General features: G+C 42.8%; 1 pseudogene; it reads right to left on the bottom strand.

The window, feature by feature from the left end:
• Positions 1 to 3,584: 3,584 nt before the first annotated feature.
• On the bottom strand, positions 3,585 to 3,703 carry LOC126485692 (5S ribosomal RNA; annotated as a pseudogene).
• Positions 3,704 to 20,781: the final 17,078 nt, after the last annotated feature.

Below are 20,781 nucleotides of genomic sequence, written 5' to 3' on the forward strand. Positions count from 1 at the left end.
TACGACGTTCGCCCAGAACAGATGCAACGAACGGAAGCGAACAAAATGAGATTAAGAAAAGAAAAAGTGGTAGCGCGACAGAATATCAATCCTAAGGGCCCAGTTTCGATTCGCGGCATGGTCGGAGATTTTCTCCGCTTAGGGACTGGGTGTTGTGTTGTCCTAATTATCATCATTTCATCCCCAACGACGCGCAAGTCGCCGAAGTGGCGTCAAATCGAAAGCCTTGCACACTGCGAACGGTCTACCCGACGGGAAGCCCTAGTCACACGACATTTACATTTTTACTGCCTTCCTGAGTACTTCTCACTGTCTAAAACCATTTTGATCTTACGTTTCCTACTTGTACACTGCTTTCGCACCTTCATACAGTATCAGAACTTTTTAAATTAATGAATCAGGGACATTATGTTTTCTCAAGCATGACCATATTTTTACCTCTTAGTACACTGTCGAATACTTTTTCCTACTCCTGGAACACTATTATCACACCCTTTCATTTTTCCCGACACTTCATCATTAACTGACGGAGAGAAAAATGAGGTCTATTGTTCCCCTGCTACTTCTGAATCCATGCAATTGTTCCCAAAAAATGATGTTCTAGGATTTTTCTCAGCCCCTTTTATATGATGTTTTACATTACCTAGAAGGGCAATGTGATGATAGTGTGATTCCTCGGTAGTTATTGCACTTCTTTCTACGTTCTTTCTTAAGCAATGGTATTATAATTCCATTTTCCCAATCATTCGGCACCTTGTTCTCAATCCATATCGAATCAGCGTCTCATGCAACCTCTGTATTCCTTAGATTCCACCTGCCTTTATCATATCCGCTATCAGCTCATCTATTCCTGACGCCTTCCCACCTTTCATCTATTTCAAGACATTTTCAGTTTCTGCTCACGTAAGTGGATGCTCTTCTCCCTCTACATCAGTGACTTCGGTGTCACTTTCTTGTTCATTTTCCTCATTCAGTAAGATTTCACAATAATTCATCATGACTTATCCGATGCCTTCCACGTCCGTGATAATCTTCCCATCGTCTGTTTCAATCCTTTTTGTATCTTATCTGCCAGATCTTTTACTTTTCAACAACCCATACAACTGTTTTTGTTTCCCCTTGCTGTCCTCCTTAGTTCCTGTGTGAATATTTTCCAACTTTTCTCCTTTTCTTCTTTCACTACTCTTTTTATTTGGAGTTTCTTCTGTAGGCATTTCTGTCCAGTGTTATCACCTTGTGCTCATTTCTCCTTTTCTTCTTTAACTACTCTCTTTATTTAGAGTCTGTTGACATTCCTGTCCATTGTTATCACCTTGTGCTCATCTTTTGATACCATTCCTTGGTTCTGATCTCTTCTTTTCAATCTCCATGTTTTTCTTTGCTGTGTTGCGTTCTTTAATTCCATCTTTTACTGTATTGTTCCATCAACTGGTTTCTTTCTCCTTTACTTTACCTTTTGTTTTGCCGCGTATTTGCACGGCACTACTGCAGCTTTCATCCCGGTATTCTTTAGGCAGCAGTCACTCTTTTTAATCTTATAATTTCTATCAGCTACTAGCAACTTGTGATCACTAGCCAAACACTCAGCTGGTATAACTTTCTTAGTACCAAACATCCACCACAGAAACCGCCTGCTACACACAACCCCAAACGCTACAAATCTCATGGTATTCCAACGCCTGGCAGTCTACATAAACTGATCATTTCGTTTCATTGGTGTGTATAGGGTGTTTCAAAAATATTTACCGCCGGCAGTTGTGGCTGAGCGGTTCTAGGCGCTTCAGTCCGGAGCCGCACTGCTACTACGGTCGCAGGGACGAATCCTGCCTCGGGCTTGGATGTTTGTGATGTCCTTAGGTTAGTTAGACTTAAGTAGTTCTAATTCTAGGGGACTGATGACCACAAATGTCAAGTCCCATAGCGCTCAGAGCCATTTGAACTATTCCCAACTTTGGGGACAGGTGCCTTACAGCAAAACAAGGAAAAAGTTCATACACATAGTGTCCGAAAATCCACCGTTTACGAGTTATTGATGAAAGTTGGTGTTCAGGTACAGCCCAACAACTTCACTCATCTTTATACCCGTTTGATTCATTGTATCCTAGATGGAGTTGTGTTGCCAGGGAGTCTTGTTTGCATTCTTCATTCGTCTGACTTCAACGTGTGCACTTTGTACATGTACTACAGGTAGTGAGTTAACTGAAGGTGCTTCATTCAAACATGGCGGGACACTCATTTCGTGAGCAGGCAGGCATTATTTTTACGTACGGCCGCGCGAATGATAATGGACACGAGGCTGCACGGCTGTATCAGGCGGCGGTCCTAGACCGAAGACAGTCGAATCGTCCAACCATTGGTGTTGTATATCGTCACAATGCAGAGACAGGATCGGTACCACCACGGACTATTGTTCCTCAGAAGTCCAACCACAAAGAGCACGTTCTACGGGCTGTCGAAAAACGATCAGGTATCACTAGAAGACATGTGGCCCCAGCATATGATACATCTCCAAGTTCAGCATGGAAGATACTTCACGAACAATTCGAGTATCCGTGCCATCTACTTCGCGTGCAGGGCTTTATGGCTGATGATCACCCACCTAGGGAGAACTTTCGCCGATGGTTTGTTGCACAAACTGCCAGTCCATTGTTTGTCTCTTCAGTTTAGTTTACATCTGAAGCAATGGGAAGAGACAGAGTACCAAATTTTCACGACCAACACATTTGGGCCGATTGCAATCCTCATGTTACAGTACGCGCTAGACATCAACATCAGATTAAGATTCATGTGCAAGTGTGGGTAACTATCTGGTAGGACCATACGTTCTCCCAGCACGTCTTACAGATGCTATCTACAGGGATTTTATTCAGAATACCTTCCAAGACTTAATGAAAGATGTGTCGCCAGCAAAATGAGAAGGAACATGTGGCTTATTCATGACGGAACTTCAGCGCATTTCAGTATCCGTGTTCGAGATGCACTGGCTGGTATCTAATACGACAGATGGATAGCTAGAGGATGAACAGTTCCGTGGCCTGCAATTTCTCCGACCTCACTCCTTTAGATTATCATCTCCGGGAGCAACTTAAACAATTGATCTCTGCAGAAGCTCTGCATCGACGAGCCACGGAAGCCTCCAAAACTATTCGAAACCCATTAAAGGGTATTTGAAACGAGTGCGACAGTCTGCGATTCGATGAGTGGCTGAGCGTTTAGAAGCATTTCGGACATTTATTATGAGTTTATGTGTCGATGAGTTCCAATCGCCTAAATTGTAAATTTTCACTAACAACTCGAAAACGAATGATTTGGTGTAAGGAACACGTCCCCAAAGTTCGAAAAAGTAGGTTTGAAATACCCTGTATAACTTACGAACAATAACACCGTCCCAACAGGCTGTGAAGGCCCAACGGTACCGACCGGCTGCCGTGTCCTCAGCCCTTAGGCGTCACCGGATGCGGATACAGAGGGGAAGTGGTCAGCACACTGCTCTCCCGACCGTTATCAGTTTTCGTGACCGGTGTCACTACTTCTCAATCAAATAGCTCCTCGATTGGCAGCACAAGGGCTGAGTGCACACCGCTTGCCAACAGCACTCGGCAGACTCGGACGGTGACCCATCCATCTGCTAGCCAAGCCCGACAGCGCTTAACTTCGGTGATCTGACGGGACCCGGTGCTACCACTGCGGCAAGGCCGTTAGTCCTGTTTATCTTAATCAATCAATAAATCAGCTTTTAATCTTTTTATTTACGCAACTGACAGTCTGTATTTTATTTTATGAAAACAATTCATTTTTGTGACGCCAACAAGGAGCGAGGGGAATGAAACAACAAACATGGAAAAAAATGTGATTATTCAATTTCTACGGGCGTATTTCATGACGAAATAATTATTTCGTCATGGAAAAAAGTTTTAACTCGAGGAAATTCTGATTCAGTTTTCGAGTACAGTGGCTGGTGTGGAAGATCCTTGTACACTGTAAGTCTCTTCTGCATTGATGTCTTTAAAGGCGAAATACTAACTCAGGCAGGAATGGAAAAGAGAAGCAGCCTTGGACTCTTGAAGAAACTGTCCCAGCATCAGTACGGATTATTTATCTAGCGCATGGTAAAACGTATAGCATAATTAAACAGATGTAAAGCAATGGTACTAACGAAAAACAGACGGCTAAAACATACAGTGAAAGTATTTTACTGTGTCATAGTTTATACCAATGTCCTTGTCGTTAGTGGGTACACCGGCTCCCATCAAATCACGGAAGTGCCGTTGGGCATGGCTAGCACGTGGATGGGTGGCCGTCCGTCCTTGACGCACGCTGTTGGCAGTCGGCCCCTGTGAGGCTAACTGAGGAGCTATTTCACTGAGAAGTGGCAGTTACAGCTCATGAAAACAAACAACATCTGGGAGAGCGATGTTCTAATCCACTCTCCTCCATATCTGCATCCGATGACGCCTTTGCGCTGAGGATAACACGGCGGTCTTTCGGTACCCTGGACATTTCGAGGCCTGTCCGGATGGTGTTTAGTTTAGTTTTTATAACAGTTCATAATGTTAAATTTAATTTCTCCAGTCAACAACACCTAAGATCGGTGTCAGGAAGTCCTTCGCTGCTGGACATGGGGTTCAAGTACGCTCCTGCTCGGCGTTTTGGATGGTCTGGGATGTCTCACTTCAATTGCATAACGGATGGAGCATTTTTTTTTCACTTGAAAAGGAAAGGAAGTAGTTGCATACTCCACGATTCATGTGAATTCTATGTGCTGTTTCCCACGTACGTCTGGCCTAATCGGTGACTGTTTAGGTAGATTTGTGCTCCTGGCAGTGCTTGCTGTATCTACACTTGGTCCTATTTATAGGGTAAATCAAATTCTTCAACAGGAAACTCTACAGCACTTTTTATTGTTAGTCCAAATTTAACCTGTCGTATGATACCATGAATGGGATGTAGGAGTTGTCCAGTATGTGATTGCGGCTAACATAAATCGATACGTACAGCTATGGATTTGTACGCCTCTCATCACGAGTACGTGTTCGTTGTCTGAACCACTGGGTCACCCGTTTTGTTTAGTGGTAATTAATTAATTCATGTTAGGAGTTGGCTGGAGATGTTGTGGTCTTCAGTCCAGAGACTGGTTTGATGCAGCTCTCCTTGCTAGTCCTATCCTGTGCAAGATTCTTCATCTCGAAGTACCTACTGCAACCTACATTCTTCTGAATCTGCTTAGTGTATTCATCTCTTGGTCTCCCTCTACGATTTTTACACTCCACGCTGCCCTCCAATACTAAATTGGTGATCCTTTGATGTCTCAGAACACGTCCTACCAACCGATCCCTTCTTCCAGTCAAGTTGTGCCACAAATTCCTTTTCTCGTCAATTCTATTTAGTATCTCATCATTAGCTATGTGATCTACCCATCTAATCTTCATAATTCTTCTGTAGCACCACATTTCGAATGCTTGTGTGTCTGCTGCGTAGTGAGCTTTATGTCAAAAAACGAACAAATTCATTGGCAACACAGACGTACAGTGTACAACTAGAGTTACATGAGAGTAGAGCAGCAGTATCAATTCGGGACTGGGGGGAGGCAAGGAGGATAAGCAACCCGCACATTCGGTGATAAGATAAAGCTGTAACTGATACGTAGTAGATCAGTAGGGCAGATTCTGGGACAGATAATGATCTTATCTCAGAGTCACTGATAAGGACTTCCGGTGTCAGGTTACACTCTTGTAGTTACATTCAAGGGTACCCCCCTCCATTTCCCTCCCCCTGGGGAATTACCAGCAGACCCCTGGACCAATGGGATCACATTAAAATAGGAGGAGGCCTCTCCCTCTACTCCTGGACCAATATGAGATGTGCCCCCCCCCCCCCCTCCCTTATTATTTTTATAACTAGTTCAATTGTCAGGGCCTTTTCATTGGAAGTCTCTGCATCATGTGGAGAGGTTCGGGTCTTTTATAAAAAACATATTATTTGCAATAATTCTATATTGAAAGAGTTTGGAAATAATAACTATTAACAATTTCTTTTTCAGCAATTCATTTTTCAAAAATTTTCGTTATTTATTAACAATTTTGTCTTTTACAATTTTATATACAAAGCTATTTGTTTTTGATGACATATACAGATTAGTTTTTTTACAAAGCTATTTTTATATTACAGACTATAATATCCAAGCTAACTTTTTACAATTCTTTTTTTTTTTGGTGTATTTACGCACCAACGTTTTCTTACATTCATACGTGTTTTTTTTTTGACGTAGTTATTATTTTTTTCTGAAGACTTATATACATTACTATCAGGTGTATTTTATTGTGGCTGTACCTTCTTGAGCTATTTTTATATTACAGACTATAATTTCCAAGCTAACTTTATACAATTCTTTTTTTTTGGTGTATTTACGCACCAACGTTTTCTTACATTCATACGTGGTTTTTTTGACGTAGTTATTATTTTTTTCTGAAGACTTATATACATTACTATCAGGTGTATTTTATTGTGGCTGTACCTTCTTGTAATGTTTTGTGGTTCCTGGTTGGATGAGGGTGGCACAATAGGGGGCGTCCGGTTTCCTCTCACTACAGCATAAAATGCACAACAATCAAAAAAATCAAATAACATGTACTAATTCTTGAATCTTGTCCGTGTCCATATAATAACTATATTCAGCGACTAACGTTCCCTCATAGCTAGCTAAGGTGCGAGGTGACGACTATCACTGTAGAAGACCAGCGCACAATGCAACGTATTAAGGTGCAATGCGAACTGAGTCCCGATGCGACGTACTGAGATTGAGACAGCTCGGTCGTCGGCGGCGGCGGCCTATATGCATGCTACCCAGGGGGCGTTATCGGCGCGTAGCCCTGGGGTCTTGGTCTTCTCTTGTCATAGGCATGCTATATAATGTTTCCTAAGGTAGACCGGTAAGCTGGCCAAGATGTACGCCAGCACATATTTCTGTTCAGTTGCTTCTATATATAATACATACATTCACAAAAAAATGGTTCAAATGGCTCTGAGCACTATGGGACTCAACTGCTGAGGTCATTAGTCCCCTAGAACTTAGAACTAGTTAAACCTAACTAACCTAAGGACATCACAAACATCCATGCCCGAGGCAGGATTCGAACCTGCGACCGTAGCAGTCTTGCGGTTCCAGACTGCAGCGCCTTCAACCGCACGGCCACTTCGGCCGGCTCATACATTCACAATTTACAATTAAATTAACCAGCCACACACTCAGTTACACTGTGAATAGTATGAGTATGGGAGGGTCCCGATCCCATCCCCACAGGTGAATTGTTTGTAATCATGACATTACAAACCTACTGTCAGTTGCAGTGCAGTATGTACCTCATCATTTCTCGATAAAAAAGAAAATTACTTGGTGCACCGTATGTGGAGCAGTGCCAACATCCTCGAGCATGCACCACGTGTACTCCTCTATCGAGATAGCCTTTTAGGCAGCATGATGCATACCCTTACCTCGTCTCTGGGCGGTATCTGAAACTATGTGGCGTGCATGCGTTTCCGAACTGAGCCCTACAGTCTCCACAATCTGTAAACCATTCACCTCAACTTTCATCAGACAGATAACCTTCTTCTTTTGGGGCATTATTCCAAAAGGATTATCGACCGCCTATCCAGACGTTTCGAATTCTTTGTGAATGTACCCGATTACTTTCACAGAGTAGACGATACTGTCTGTATCGATATAAAGTAACTTGAGCTCGGCGAATTCTGGCTTCGCAAACTCTTGATAAAATCGGCACATGTGGAGTCTGAAGAAGTCCAGAACACATATTGCGATACAAACAGGATTCATCAACTACACCGAAATCTTGGCCATCTCCTCAGTGACTAGCCCTTCATTGAAGATGATGACACACTTGAACTTTGGTCCTCCTGTGCCATAACGACTATTCCAATGGCAAAACTACAAGACTATCTTAATATTAACTAACGTTTTCCAGTCTTTTTCCGAAAACTGAATTGCTCATTACTATGCAAAAGTCATGTTACAAGAGCCCTCTGTTCAGTGTTTACATCAATGCACTCCTTCGACCAGCAAAACTGCTTGAAGGAGAAGTCGCAGGTAATTCTGACGAGTTCCATCCCCAACCTGAGACATGCTGGAGTTTCCTGTAGTATAGAATACGGTATATCCGCTGCTTATTCACCAGGTTTGAGACGGAACCATTTCGCGAGACTAGGCAAATGGGTCAAATGGCTCTGAGCACTATGGGGCTTAACATCTATGGTCATCAGTCCCCTAGAACTTAGAACTACTTAAACCTAACTAACCTAAGGACAGCACACAACACCCAGCCATCACGAGGCAGAGAAAATCCCTGACCCCGCCGGGAATCGAACCCGGGAACCCGGGCGTGGGAAGCGAGAACGCTACCGCACGACCACGAGATGCGGACTGCGAGACTAGGCACTCCAGACACTGTGCGCATCACGCAAATGGGTGGGATATTCCTGGTCTGCCTCCAGAACATATCCCTCACCACCATCTGCTGCCACATCATGGGTATTTTGCATCAATCTTGTTATTTCCCTTTTGGATATCAATTGGAACCCTCCACAAAACAGATTGCATTGCATGCGTGCCCAAAGAGGTTGTTTTCATCCAAGTAAAGGATGTAATTAAATCGTCAGATGTCCTGTACTCCTCACTCGTTTACGGGTTATTTCCTTTGGCGTACCCGTGCAGACAAGGGAAAGTCCACCGTCAATCCCGTGCTGTTTCCTTTGGTGTACCTGTACACGCACTGGCAAAGTCCTCTGCGAATACCACGTTCAAGAAAAGCAGCATGTCATCATCGGTCAACAGTTCGATGTCGACATGTGTTCTTCTTAACACTGCATCCCACGAAAGGTAGGATCCATAGAGTATGTGCCCAGGCATATTAGTACACTTCGGAATTTCTCGAAATTATCCGCGACCAGGTGTACATCAGAAACTTTGCATCATCGGGATATGCGGACTTGGTGTTATGCTTATCCTCCTAACACATTGTCTTGGCAAGTTTCTGAAAAGACGTGTGCATGATGCGTAGCGAATCCAGAAAGCAGAGTGATATTTCTGGCGTGATTCGCTTGGAAAATGAAATTCACTTCTTAAAGAAGTCAAGAATGACACTGACCTTACCATCTTCCAAGCCGATCCCAGTGCCCAACAAGGAAGTGAGCATCATACCTACTCAAATTGTGAAGGAAGACTGGTACGTGCCGCTACAATTGGTGCTTCAAGTTGCATGCGTTGTGAGCTTCACCACAGTACTTTCATGTTAGATGAAAACTGTCTCTAAGTGAAGTTTCCGCTTTCCTGTCCAACAACGGCCCTCAAATATGACAATCAATTGCTTGCTTGTATAATGAATGGATCATTCTCCTGCCAGTCGATCGCGGGAATGTTGTTGCGATACATCCAATCAGCTTCCCACAGCATTTTTTGAGCTCAAAGAGCAACCGTCTCGCGTGACTATGCCCGACGTATGATTAGATTATGTTGTGGGTGGAATATTACGAGTACACAAGTGACATGCTCCTGCATAAGGTGTATGTCGTTCTTTGTAGGTTTTATGAAAGGCAATCGGTTTGCCTTCACAACTTGCCAGAGGAGGTAAGAGGCACTCGAAGTTTATGATGACTGGACATCGCTGCTGCTAATTTGATATATCTGCGGCAAAAATGTCGTTTAAGTCCGTATTTACCCAACTGGGAGGAAGGCAGGTGGGAAATGCTTTTGATCCGCATGTAGTGTTGCTTCTCACGCTCGGAGAATAGCAACAAATCTAATCGTTTGGGGCGCCGACCAGCTAATTTTGAAAGGTAGAAGTATCAATTTTAGGGGGGGGGGGGGAGGTTACTTTATGCTTAACTTCCTTGTTCTGCCCCTCGTTGTCTTCTTCTTCGTCTTCTGATTTGCTATTATCAATATTCAGGGTGTGTACTGAATAATGACTCTCGAATTTGGTAGGTTCTGGAGGTTTACAGGAAATGTGATGCCTCTGAAATGTAATGTTTGCGGACATCAGATGTTTCGTACGAGGGTTGGAACTTTAGTAGTGGCAACTATTTATTTACAGCTCATACAAAATTGATACGTGTCTCATAGTTTTACTGACCTTCAAAGTAGTCACCAGCATTGTGTATAACCCGTTGCCAGCGATGTGGAAGTCACAGGATACTCTTAGCAGTGCCAGCTGTGGTGACAGTTCGGGCGGCGCGGTCTACTGTCCGATGAATTTGTAGCAGTTCTGAATGTGTTTCCTTCAGTTTAAAAATCGAGTTGAATTTACGAGGGCTTCAGTCAGGGGAGTGCAGTAGGTGGTATAGCACTTAGCAGTCCCATCAGACAAACAAATCAGAAACAGCTTGCACTGTACGTGCTTGAGCATTGTCCTGCAAAATGATGGTCAGGTCCTGCAGAAAGTGTCATCAATTCAGTCTCTATGCTGGTCGTAGGATGTGTTCCAAAAATGAATAGCATAGAGACTGGAAGCTCTTATCAGTGACCTTGAGATGAGATCGATATCTGTCCCAGAATCTCCGCTACTTCTAATCAGTTACACCTCTTTCACCAGAAATGTGGGTTTCTTACCCCCTTGTTCGTGGTCCTGAACTGGTGCTGCAATCCTTCTCATGAGGGTATAGAGATGTGAATCTAAATCCAAACTCTCAAGAGATATGCAACTGTTATATTTGAGTTTTGTTAATGAAATCAGGCACTCTGCAGTGTATAGTGAGGTATGACATACACAAGTGACATATTCCCCTTTCCACTGCAGAGGTGAGAATGGTCAGTTGGGAATGGTGTATTATGTCCTTTCTGTTTGGTCTTTATGCATTACACCCTGTGATATAATAAGGGTAACGTGAATAGTTCCTCACGGCGAAATTTAACAATGTACAACAGAACTCTAGCACAGACTTGTGGAGCCGGCGCTTCATTGCACAGCTCGTCGAAAGTATCCGCGAAGATTCGGCGCGTCTTTCTTCATTGATAGTTTTGTTCGACGCAATAAGTACACAAGACACACTTTTCCTTTATTACTTCCTTCTTAATGCAATAGGATACGCGCTTCAACTGGCAATCCTACTTCTTTTGTAGAGTCAAGTTCTCGTCGAGTAGACCCTAAAGAACTGGAAGGTATTCTTTACTCATATCATTCTCTTGAACACGTATACTACACTCTAGAGGAGATGACCGGCAGTAATAGCTCTATATATAACAAAATATAATTATCTGCACAGTTGTCCACAGGGTTATAGCCTGTCCCTGATGTTATTTCAAATGTTCAAATGTGTGTGAAATCTTATGGGACTTAACTGCTAAGGTCATCAGTCCCTAAGCTTACACACTACTTAACCTAAATTATCCTAAGGACAAACACACACACCCATGCCCGAGGGAGGACTCGAACCTCCGCCGGGTCCAGCCGCACAGGTAAAACTGTAGAGGGAGATCAAGATTCGAATACAGTAAGCAGGTTTTAATGGACGCTGGTTGCAGCAGTTTATGGACAGACGAAGAGGCTTGCACAGGACAGACTAACGTGAAGAGCTGCACGAAACCAATCTTTTGACAACAACAACAATAACAACAACAACAACAACTGAAGTAACTGTTGGCTTATAAAGCCTGGGCCAATGATGAAGTATAGAACTACATCCCATATTTTCGGTTCTTGTAGCTGCTTCTTAAAGAATTCCTCGATGACATCTCTATCTACAGGACATTCAATTGCTGTCTACCTTGTTAATGGCAGATCGTAGGCAGCATCAGCTTCCCTTATCCCATCTAGCTTTCGGTTTACGCTACAGATAAAAGGCTAGCTTCTATAAGCTCCAACAAATTTGTAAACAATTGGCAATCGGTCTGCATCAGATTGCAGTTGCAAAAACTGCTTCCTTTACTAGTGGCTGCTCTTAAAGCTTGCACATGGCTGGTACACACGCTCAAGCATTTGGCTGATAGTATTATTGCGCAGCCTTGCCTAACTGCAAATACATCAAGCCTACATCATCTTGTTCATTTAAAATGCTAGCGCACTGTAAGCCAGTCAACAACAAAAATAAAAGTACATGATTTAGTCTGTGCTTTTATTTAAGATTTATGGGATCTCTCAAAAAGCCTATTGACCTTAAACAGACTAAGGTTCAAATGGCTCTGAGCATTATGGGACTTAACTTCTGAGGTCATCAGTCCCCTAGAACTTAGAACTAGTTTAACCCAACTAACCGAAGGACATCAAACACATCCATGCCTGAGGCAGGATTCGAACCTGCGACCGTGGCGGTCGCGTGGTTCCAGTCTGTAGCGCCTAAAACCGCTCGGCCACCCCGGCCGGCAACTAAGGGACCAAACTGCTGAGGTCATCGGTCCCTAAACTTACACACTACTTAAACTAACTTATGCTAAGAACAACATACATACACCCATGCCCGAGGGAGGACTCGAACCTCCGATGGGATGGGCCGCGCGGAAGGCCTCTTCCTTTCTTCCCCATTGATCAAGTGCTTACTCTGTAATGAATTCTACATTTCTTTGCTGCTAAACATCTCCACTCCGGTAATTTTCCCCAAACCGTTAAAGCCGAGCGTAGGTGGCGACGTAACGCGCGCAAGGCGTGTTACATAACGCAACGCCCCAGACAGGCCATATCTTCGTCTCTGCGGACGCGATGTCAGCCTGTGCATAAGGCCGAAGCAGATTGTAGCGCCGACGTTGGCTGCGGTTCGCCGCGTGACGCAAGGTGCCCCCTCTACTTCGGCCGGCTCACTTAGCGCTGCTAGTCTGCGCCTGCTGTTATCAGCGTTGCCTCACGTGTCGGTGTAAGGCACCTACTGTTTCAGCACGTGCGTCAAATGACCTGTTAAACTGTCAGGTTTGCTCAAGGCGTTCGCCCCGGAACCAAGACAACTCCTTCCCCTAACAACGTATCATCCCTGAGCCACAAAGATCTATTTTTGTATTTTCTCGTGTCACTGATCACTTGGGTGATTTAATGCAGTCCTTCATACCTTTGTACCCTGCACCAGTCCCTTCTTCTCTCGAGTCATTACTTGAGGAGCGGATAGCTATACAGCAAAAATAACCGAAAGATGCGTTCACTGATGCAGTAAAATAATAGAGACATGCGCAGTATTTCCTGAAATATGTACTACATATTGGAAATCTGCACTAGCAAAGTATCAACCTCACAGTTAAAAGGGACGAAACAATGCAAGGTAGACCTCTTTACATATTGAAATACGTAAGCAATTTCCTACATCTATACACTTAATTTCACCCTGCTAACAACTATTCGTGCGTGTTAAAATACACTTCTGATTTTTAACGAATTCATAATGGTTTCACGTGGCGCACAGGCAATGGAAGACATAAATTTTATGAATAGAAGTAGTCTATATTTCGGTATTTGGCTCTGAGCACTATGGGACTTAACATCTGAGGTCATCAGTCCCCTAGAACTTAGAACTACTTAAACCTAACCAACCTAAGGACATCATCCACATCCACGTCGAGGCAGGATTCGAACCTGCGATCGTAGCAGCAGCGCGGTTACGGACTTCAGCGCCTAGAAGAGCTCGATCATAACGGCCGGAATTTCGGTATTTATTTCCTCCCTTTAAGTATTTCGCAGCGAAAGCTCCAAGTGTCAATCGGGGCTTTCCCTCGTGCCCTGGTAAAGCAGTTGCATCTGAGGGACGTCGTTTCGTTAAACTAAAAAAAAAAAAAAAAAAAAAAAAAAAACCAGGGCTCATATCTCTTTTCTGTTTAATGAACAATACAATTTGCCTCAGATGCGGCTGATTCATCAGGTCATTGCGGAAGAAATTTGGAAACCTTAACTGTAAGTGAATGAGCTTTCCTTCTGTAATCTGCTGCTTTGATTGTTCAGTTCAACAGTGCAAAAACATTGTTTTAAAATGTATCTCGCTGGGTTCTATTGCAGCACACTTCGACCGTTTTTAGAGTGTAATAATATGTTTACATCAAGCGAACTGTGTAGATCAGTGGTCGTCAAACGTTTCTGTTTAAGAACCAATATTGATATTATAGGACGACATCTCGGCCGTATATGGAGGGGGACATGAGGGGTGGGGGTGGGGGTGCGAGAGGGTTAAAGTAGCCACTCAACGAGAAACTGATTTTTCGTCAAACCATGGTTACTGATAGAAGCTTATACATTTTGAATACTGTACGGTATCACACTAAATATGTAAGTGAAAAAGAAATTGATATTTTGGAACTACGTGCATTTTCCTGGAGACTTAGATAGTGACCAATTTCCGCACGTACGCGGATCAGTGGCCAGAGCAATCGCAATAGGATCCCTTGTTTGTTTTTCTGATGTTCAGACACTTTTTCAAGACATCTTCGCGCCCTAGTATCTGGAAGATACCGCTTCCAATCGGAGTAACAGAACAGGGACGGTTTTAAACAGTATGACTTAATTAATTCAAAATTGTCACAAAGGGATTGAGTGGCAAATGATAGCTTTGTATATAAAATAGTTGAGAAACCTTTTTTATCTGTTGTATTATGAGTGCTGTTTGGAAGTCAGTAACTCTTAATTGGAGTGACCACGTTGGCTACTTTTCCTGAAGAGTAGCGTGGCTACTTTTCCCGACTGGACGCCATGTCGGTGTTAGTGATCCACCCGAAGAAACTATCAGTCTGAATTAAATAACAAGGAACTATATTTGTAGGCTAAAAGACGTTACTTAAACATCAATATAGTAAAAAACAATTGTACTCTCCATACAAGTGAGATAACAAGATTAATAGAAATGAAAATTGAGGAGGCAGGCGTGGAAGGGTAGTCAATGCAATTGTGCAGAGCCATTGTGCAGGGTAGCCGAGTGGTCAACTCATCTGCCCAGTGACCAGGAGGCCTGGGTCTGAATCCTGGCCTTGGTACAAATTTTTATTCGTCACTTCAGTCTACATATGTATAATATAAATGACCCATCTTACATAAAATAACTCAAAAACAAAAAAGTTTTTACTAAAAAATAACAGAACAAGCTTCCTCTGTCATCTCACTCACAACAACGGCGATGTATATTAGAACTAGTGTGACCATTTCTCGGCAGCTAGCAGCGCTTTTCAGGGGAAAAAATACGCAGTATTTACTTTTCCTGTTCTGGCACTTCATCACACATTACGCTACTGATATTTTCATTAATTGGCAACCTACAAAAATTACTATATTATATGAATTAATAACAGTAATTGCAACACGACACATGATCGCCAATGTTTACTAAATGTTTTGAATGTCATTTTTCTTTTACTCATTACATTGTATGACAGCAGCCTTAATTTGATATTACTTGCTGTAAACACGTATCACATTTGAAGACGACCGTCTCTATAATGCGCATTCACGAATCGATTTTACTTCCGTTTGACATTTATACCATAGCAGTTGATCGGTGCTAGTTGCACTCTAAGACAAACAATAAGATACACTACTGGCCATTAAAATTGCTACACCACGAAGATGACGTGCTATAGACGCGAAATTTAAATGACAGGAAGAAGATGCTGTGATATGCAAATGATTAGCTTTTCAGAGCATTCAAACAAGGTTGGCGCCGGTGGCGACACATACAACGTGCTGACATGAGGAAAGTTCCCAATCGATTTCTCATACACAAACAGCAGTTGACCGGCGTTGCCTCGTGAAACATTGTTATGATGCCTCGTGTAAGGAGGAGAAATGCGTACCATCACGTTTCCGACTTTGATAAAGGTCGGATTGTAGCCTATCGCGATTGCGGTTTATCGTATCGTCACACTGCTGCTCGCGTTGGTCGATATCCAATGACCGTTAGCAGAATATGGAATCGGTGGGTTCAGGAGGGTAATACGGAACGCCGTGCTGGATCCCAACGGCCTCGCATCACTAGCAGTCGAGATGACAGGCATCTTATCCGCATGGCTGTAACGGATGGTGCAGCCAAGTCTCGATCCCTTAGTCAACAGATGGGGACATTTGCAAAACAACAACCATCTGCACCAACAGTTCGACGACGTTTGCAGCAGCATGGACTATCAGCTCGGAGACCATGGCTGCGGTTACCCTTGACGCTGCATCACAGACAGGAGCGCCTGCGATGGTATACTCAACGACGAACCTGGGTGCACGAATGGCAAAACGTCATTTTTTCGGATGAATCCAGACTCTGTTTACAGCATCATGATGGTCGCATCCGTGTTTGGCGACATCGCGGTGAACGCACATTGGATGCGTGTATTCGTCATCGCCATACTGGTGTACCACCCGGCGTGATGGTGTGGTGTGCCATTGGTCTCGGTCACCTCTTGTTCGCATTGATAGCACTTTGAACAGTGGACGTTACATTTCAGATGTGTTACGACCCGAGGCTCTACCCTTCATTCGATCCCTGCGAAACCCTACATTTCAGCAGGATAATGCATGACCGCATGTTGCAGGTCATGTACGGGCCCTTGTGGATACAGAAAATGTGAGACTGCTGCCCTAGGCAGCCCATTCTCCATATCTCTCCAATTGAAGATGTCTGGTCTATGGTGGCCGAGCAACTGGCTCGTCACAATACGGCAGTCACTACTCTTGATGAACTGTGGTATCGTGTGGAAGCTGCATGGGCAGCTGTACCTGTACACGCCTCCCAAGCTCTGTCTGACTCAATGCCCAGGCGTATCAAGGCCGTTATTACGGCCCAAACTGCGTGAAAATGTAATCACATGTCAGTTCTAGTATAATATATTTGTCCAATGAATACCCGTTTATCATCTGCATTTCTTCTTGGTGTAGTAATTTTAATGGCCAGTAGTGTATTAACCCTCTCACTTCTATTTACGCCCAGTGGACGCGCTACGGCTACATACTACTCTGCCCCTGATGTAATCGGCACTCTTTATTTAACCAATGTCGGTTAAAATTAACCACCTTTCAAAATACCATTATCTCTGTATTTCTGTCTGTTATTGAGCACGAAAATACGCTCTTAAGAAGCTCTTAACGTTAGCTGAAGTTTCTGAATTCTGCTGAAAAAAAAATCCTTCTATATTATATTCCTCAGAGAACAGGACTAATTCCGCAGAATATGCACATATAAAAGAAGACATGTGGTTTCGTTGAATAAGATATGCACATATAAGCCAAAATCCGCACCGAGAGCTTACTGTTGCCACCGTTATCAGCCGTGTATTCCATACCTCTGAATTTATCTTCCCTTGCAGCTCTGCTCTAGTCACCATACAATTAACTAATTATGGATGTTATAAATGGCCACAAATATAGCTCTTTTGAAAGAACCGAACCACAGATTTTCTGTGGATTCCCCTTGAATTAGTTAATGCGTTACTTGACTGTGCCAGAGATGATCCCTGTCCAACTGAACAAATATTCCGCATCATATGACGACGCTAGCGACAAGATCTTATCTCTTCCCTTTCTTACTTCCAATGGACGTTTTAGAATGTATGAACCAAAACATCTCGTACGATAATTAAAATTTTGTCACCGATGTCTTTCCCAATCTATTCCACCTAAGACGTCACCACTTCGCCCTGTTTCTATACAGTTAATGTTTAACATTTTTCTGAAACACCAGATCTTCTGCTACGTTTTACTGCAATCCCTGTAGTATATAAAACTACGTTATAAACATATAACACCTTTCAACCTGAAGAAATCTCTCATATCCTCGGCTCTATGATTCACAGTTTAGATTTTCTGCACGGCGGTACTTTAATGGTAGTTTATCATTATGCTGAATTTTGTACTAAATAATACTTACGCACGAGGGCGCCCATATCCGATTCAATTTTCACCCAAAGAAGTTACGTTCGTAGCGCAATCCTGTCCGTCATGTAATTACCACACACTGCTATACTAAATTCATACTAACACTCTGTGAAATCTTCCCGAAAAGAATAACTGAGGGCTGCTTTGATGATTACACCACATGCTTCACGTGGTCAACTTGGTTTAGACAAAGAGTGTAACTCCACAATAATTTTGATAATTAAAATAAATTAGATCGAAAAGCAATTTACAAAAGAAAAACCTCGAACTGGTTACTAACGTCTTACTATTAACCTGATGGATCAAACAATTGTATAAGCACGTGGTACTGGTCTCACAAAGTACACCCCACGTGGGTTGAACATAAAGAAAAGTTGCTATATTGAAAAATATTGTCAAGACGAGACGTTATAATCTCACGCACATTCGCATTTAAGATTGATCTTAGTTAGAGTTACTGATGAACACGTGGTTCCACTTTACTCACAAAGTAGTGACAAAGCAACTACTTGAAGATATTCTGAACTGTACACTCGAATCACACTGCGTTGCAATTTAAGATAACATGAGATATTTTAGAGCTAAACCTGAAATAAAGGTGATTAAATTTTCAGTTAGGCTGAACTTAAGAAATCCATTGTCCTACGGACTTAGCAAACACGCACTTAGCCAGAGATCTTACCACTTCAGACGCTCGCCGCGGACAGACTGACCTGGGCTCCTACCGAGCGTGCTTCCCAAATACAAACGGAAGTGACCAGAGAGGCAGCTCCCTATACTAACATGACAAGGGACGGACAGGACCATACTAAGAATAGAAACCTCTCTGCTTTTAGAAAGCGTAGCTACCTGTTCTGACGTTGGTCCTACTGTTCTCTAGCAGACAGGCTTGTCTGCTACCATCCAGCATGCAACTACAAATACATTTGCTCATTCATCCTCTCACACAGAAGGGAAGGGGGATGACAGTATCTTATACAGTATATAAAAGAAAGCGGATGTAGGTTCCGTATGAGACTGTGTGACATGAATTACATATAAACTGTGGTTTAAACTGTAGTAGTGTGACATATCGTTCTTGTTTATGTGTAAAAGTAACACGTTCCACTGCTCAATCTCCTCCCAGATAGTCAGAAACACCACAGTAAATTTAGAAGAGGAATTTATGCCGTAAATGACAACATATTTAAAAAATTAACATGAAAGGAATCCAGCAGAGACCTTTCAACTACACAAGCATTTTAATACAACTGTACGGTTACTCTTGTTGCAACCTGGAACAGAGTTCGTAGAGAGGAACTGCAGTGCTGCAATAGCTATGTTACAGCTCTTCGAAAGGCACTTCATATTCGTTATTATACAATACGGTGTACATCGTCTTGTCCCCACCCTGCACAGTGAAGTGAATTTTTTGTGGGCTTGGATGATGACGAGCATTATACTGAGTTTGCCAGGTTACACGTTAAGGAAGCCAGCGACCAAAAAGTAGTACCCTGATAATTACTGAAGATACAAGGGCTAAATTGGAAAAAGAAACAGAAGAAGCACAATTTTAAATAGCTCTTCACCAAAATGTAATGGAATATTGCTTATGCTTAACTTACATGACGATAAATGTTAAAGGTGTGAGTAACAATAATGGAAAAACATGGAATCGCAAAAATCAACAAGGTCTGGCAACCACTGCAATCCCAACAAGTTGTAGGAGATATCTGCTGCTGAATTAGCGCCGCTGTAAACGTAATTTACCATATGACTCATAAGAATAAAAGTGTGAGCAGTGACTGAAAGAAAGCACCCCCTTACATGAAGAGTCATTCAACTGAACCACAGAATGTGTTTTAGATCCAAATATAATGAATGGCCTGCCTTGAGCGAAATAGTTTTCACACTAAGTAGGAATGAGTAGTTCATGAACGAACTAGTTTGAGCGAAACAGTATTCATAAACAGTAGGGATTAGTAGTTCGTGAATGAACTAGTGAAAACGAACTGTTTCTGAAATAACTATCGTTCTACTACCCTCGCTTCTCCTGCCTACTGGAAGTTAGAATGCGCAAGAATATGAGTACACCCCACTACCAGGTCTAAGACACAATGTCATCAACTCCTAAGGGTGAGCTGTAAAATCTGCGTCGGGTTGGAAGACCTAAACCTTTCCGTTAGTTCACTTAGTTCAGTCCAGTCTCCAGTTCCGATCCCTGCTGAGAGGTCGCTTAGGATGCAGATTAGCGTTCATGATGGCAGTGAGAATAATTTCGTCTTTAGTGGTTCCCACTACCCAGCTTCCCAAGTAAAGGCTTACGTTAAAACTGAAAGCACTAAGCCGATCCTAACCAACAAAATTGCTATAAAAATAGTTAAGAATAACATAGAAACATGCACGCTTGGTTTGTTCCTAAAGGTCATCCAGTTTTTATAGGCAATAGAATTCTGCTTTCTGATTTATTAGTTTCGAGTTTTTTTTAGTACTGGTTCTTAACATTAAAAATCGACTGTGTAGTTCATTCGAACTAGTTCAGTAATATGACTATCTCAAAAGGAATGGTTCCGCAGAAAGAACGACTTTCCCTATATCTAAAACACAGACTCACAGCCACACAGACAGAGACAGACAGAGACAGAGACAGAGAGAGAGAGAGAGAGAGAGAGAGAGACGATGGTGATGATGATGGCTGTGACGGTGAATCATGACGCAAGGAATTATTTTGGCGCTCGATGTTCTCACATTTAACGGTTACTGTTAAAGATAACGACTCCCTATGAGTTATGTGGAAGAGAAAGCAATATGACACCAGCAGGTCACATTGAATATGGACACAGAGAGAGATGTGTTGGAGCTGCTCTACTCGTTCCACCTGTCCCCTTTGTGTACACAACGAATTGAATTTCGCATTTTGCGAACGTTAATTGAATGCATTGAAATTCACATTGTTACAATAGTACAACATGTACTA

This window comes from Schistocerca serialis, chromosome 6 (genome assembly GCF_023864345.2).
Source record: "Schistocerca serialis cubense isolate TAMUIC-IGC-003099 chromosome 6, iqSchSeri2.2, whole genome shotgun sequence".
Classification (NCBI taxonomy): Eukaryota; Metazoa; Arthropoda; class Insecta; order Orthoptera; family Acrididae; genus Schistocerca; species Schistocerca serialis.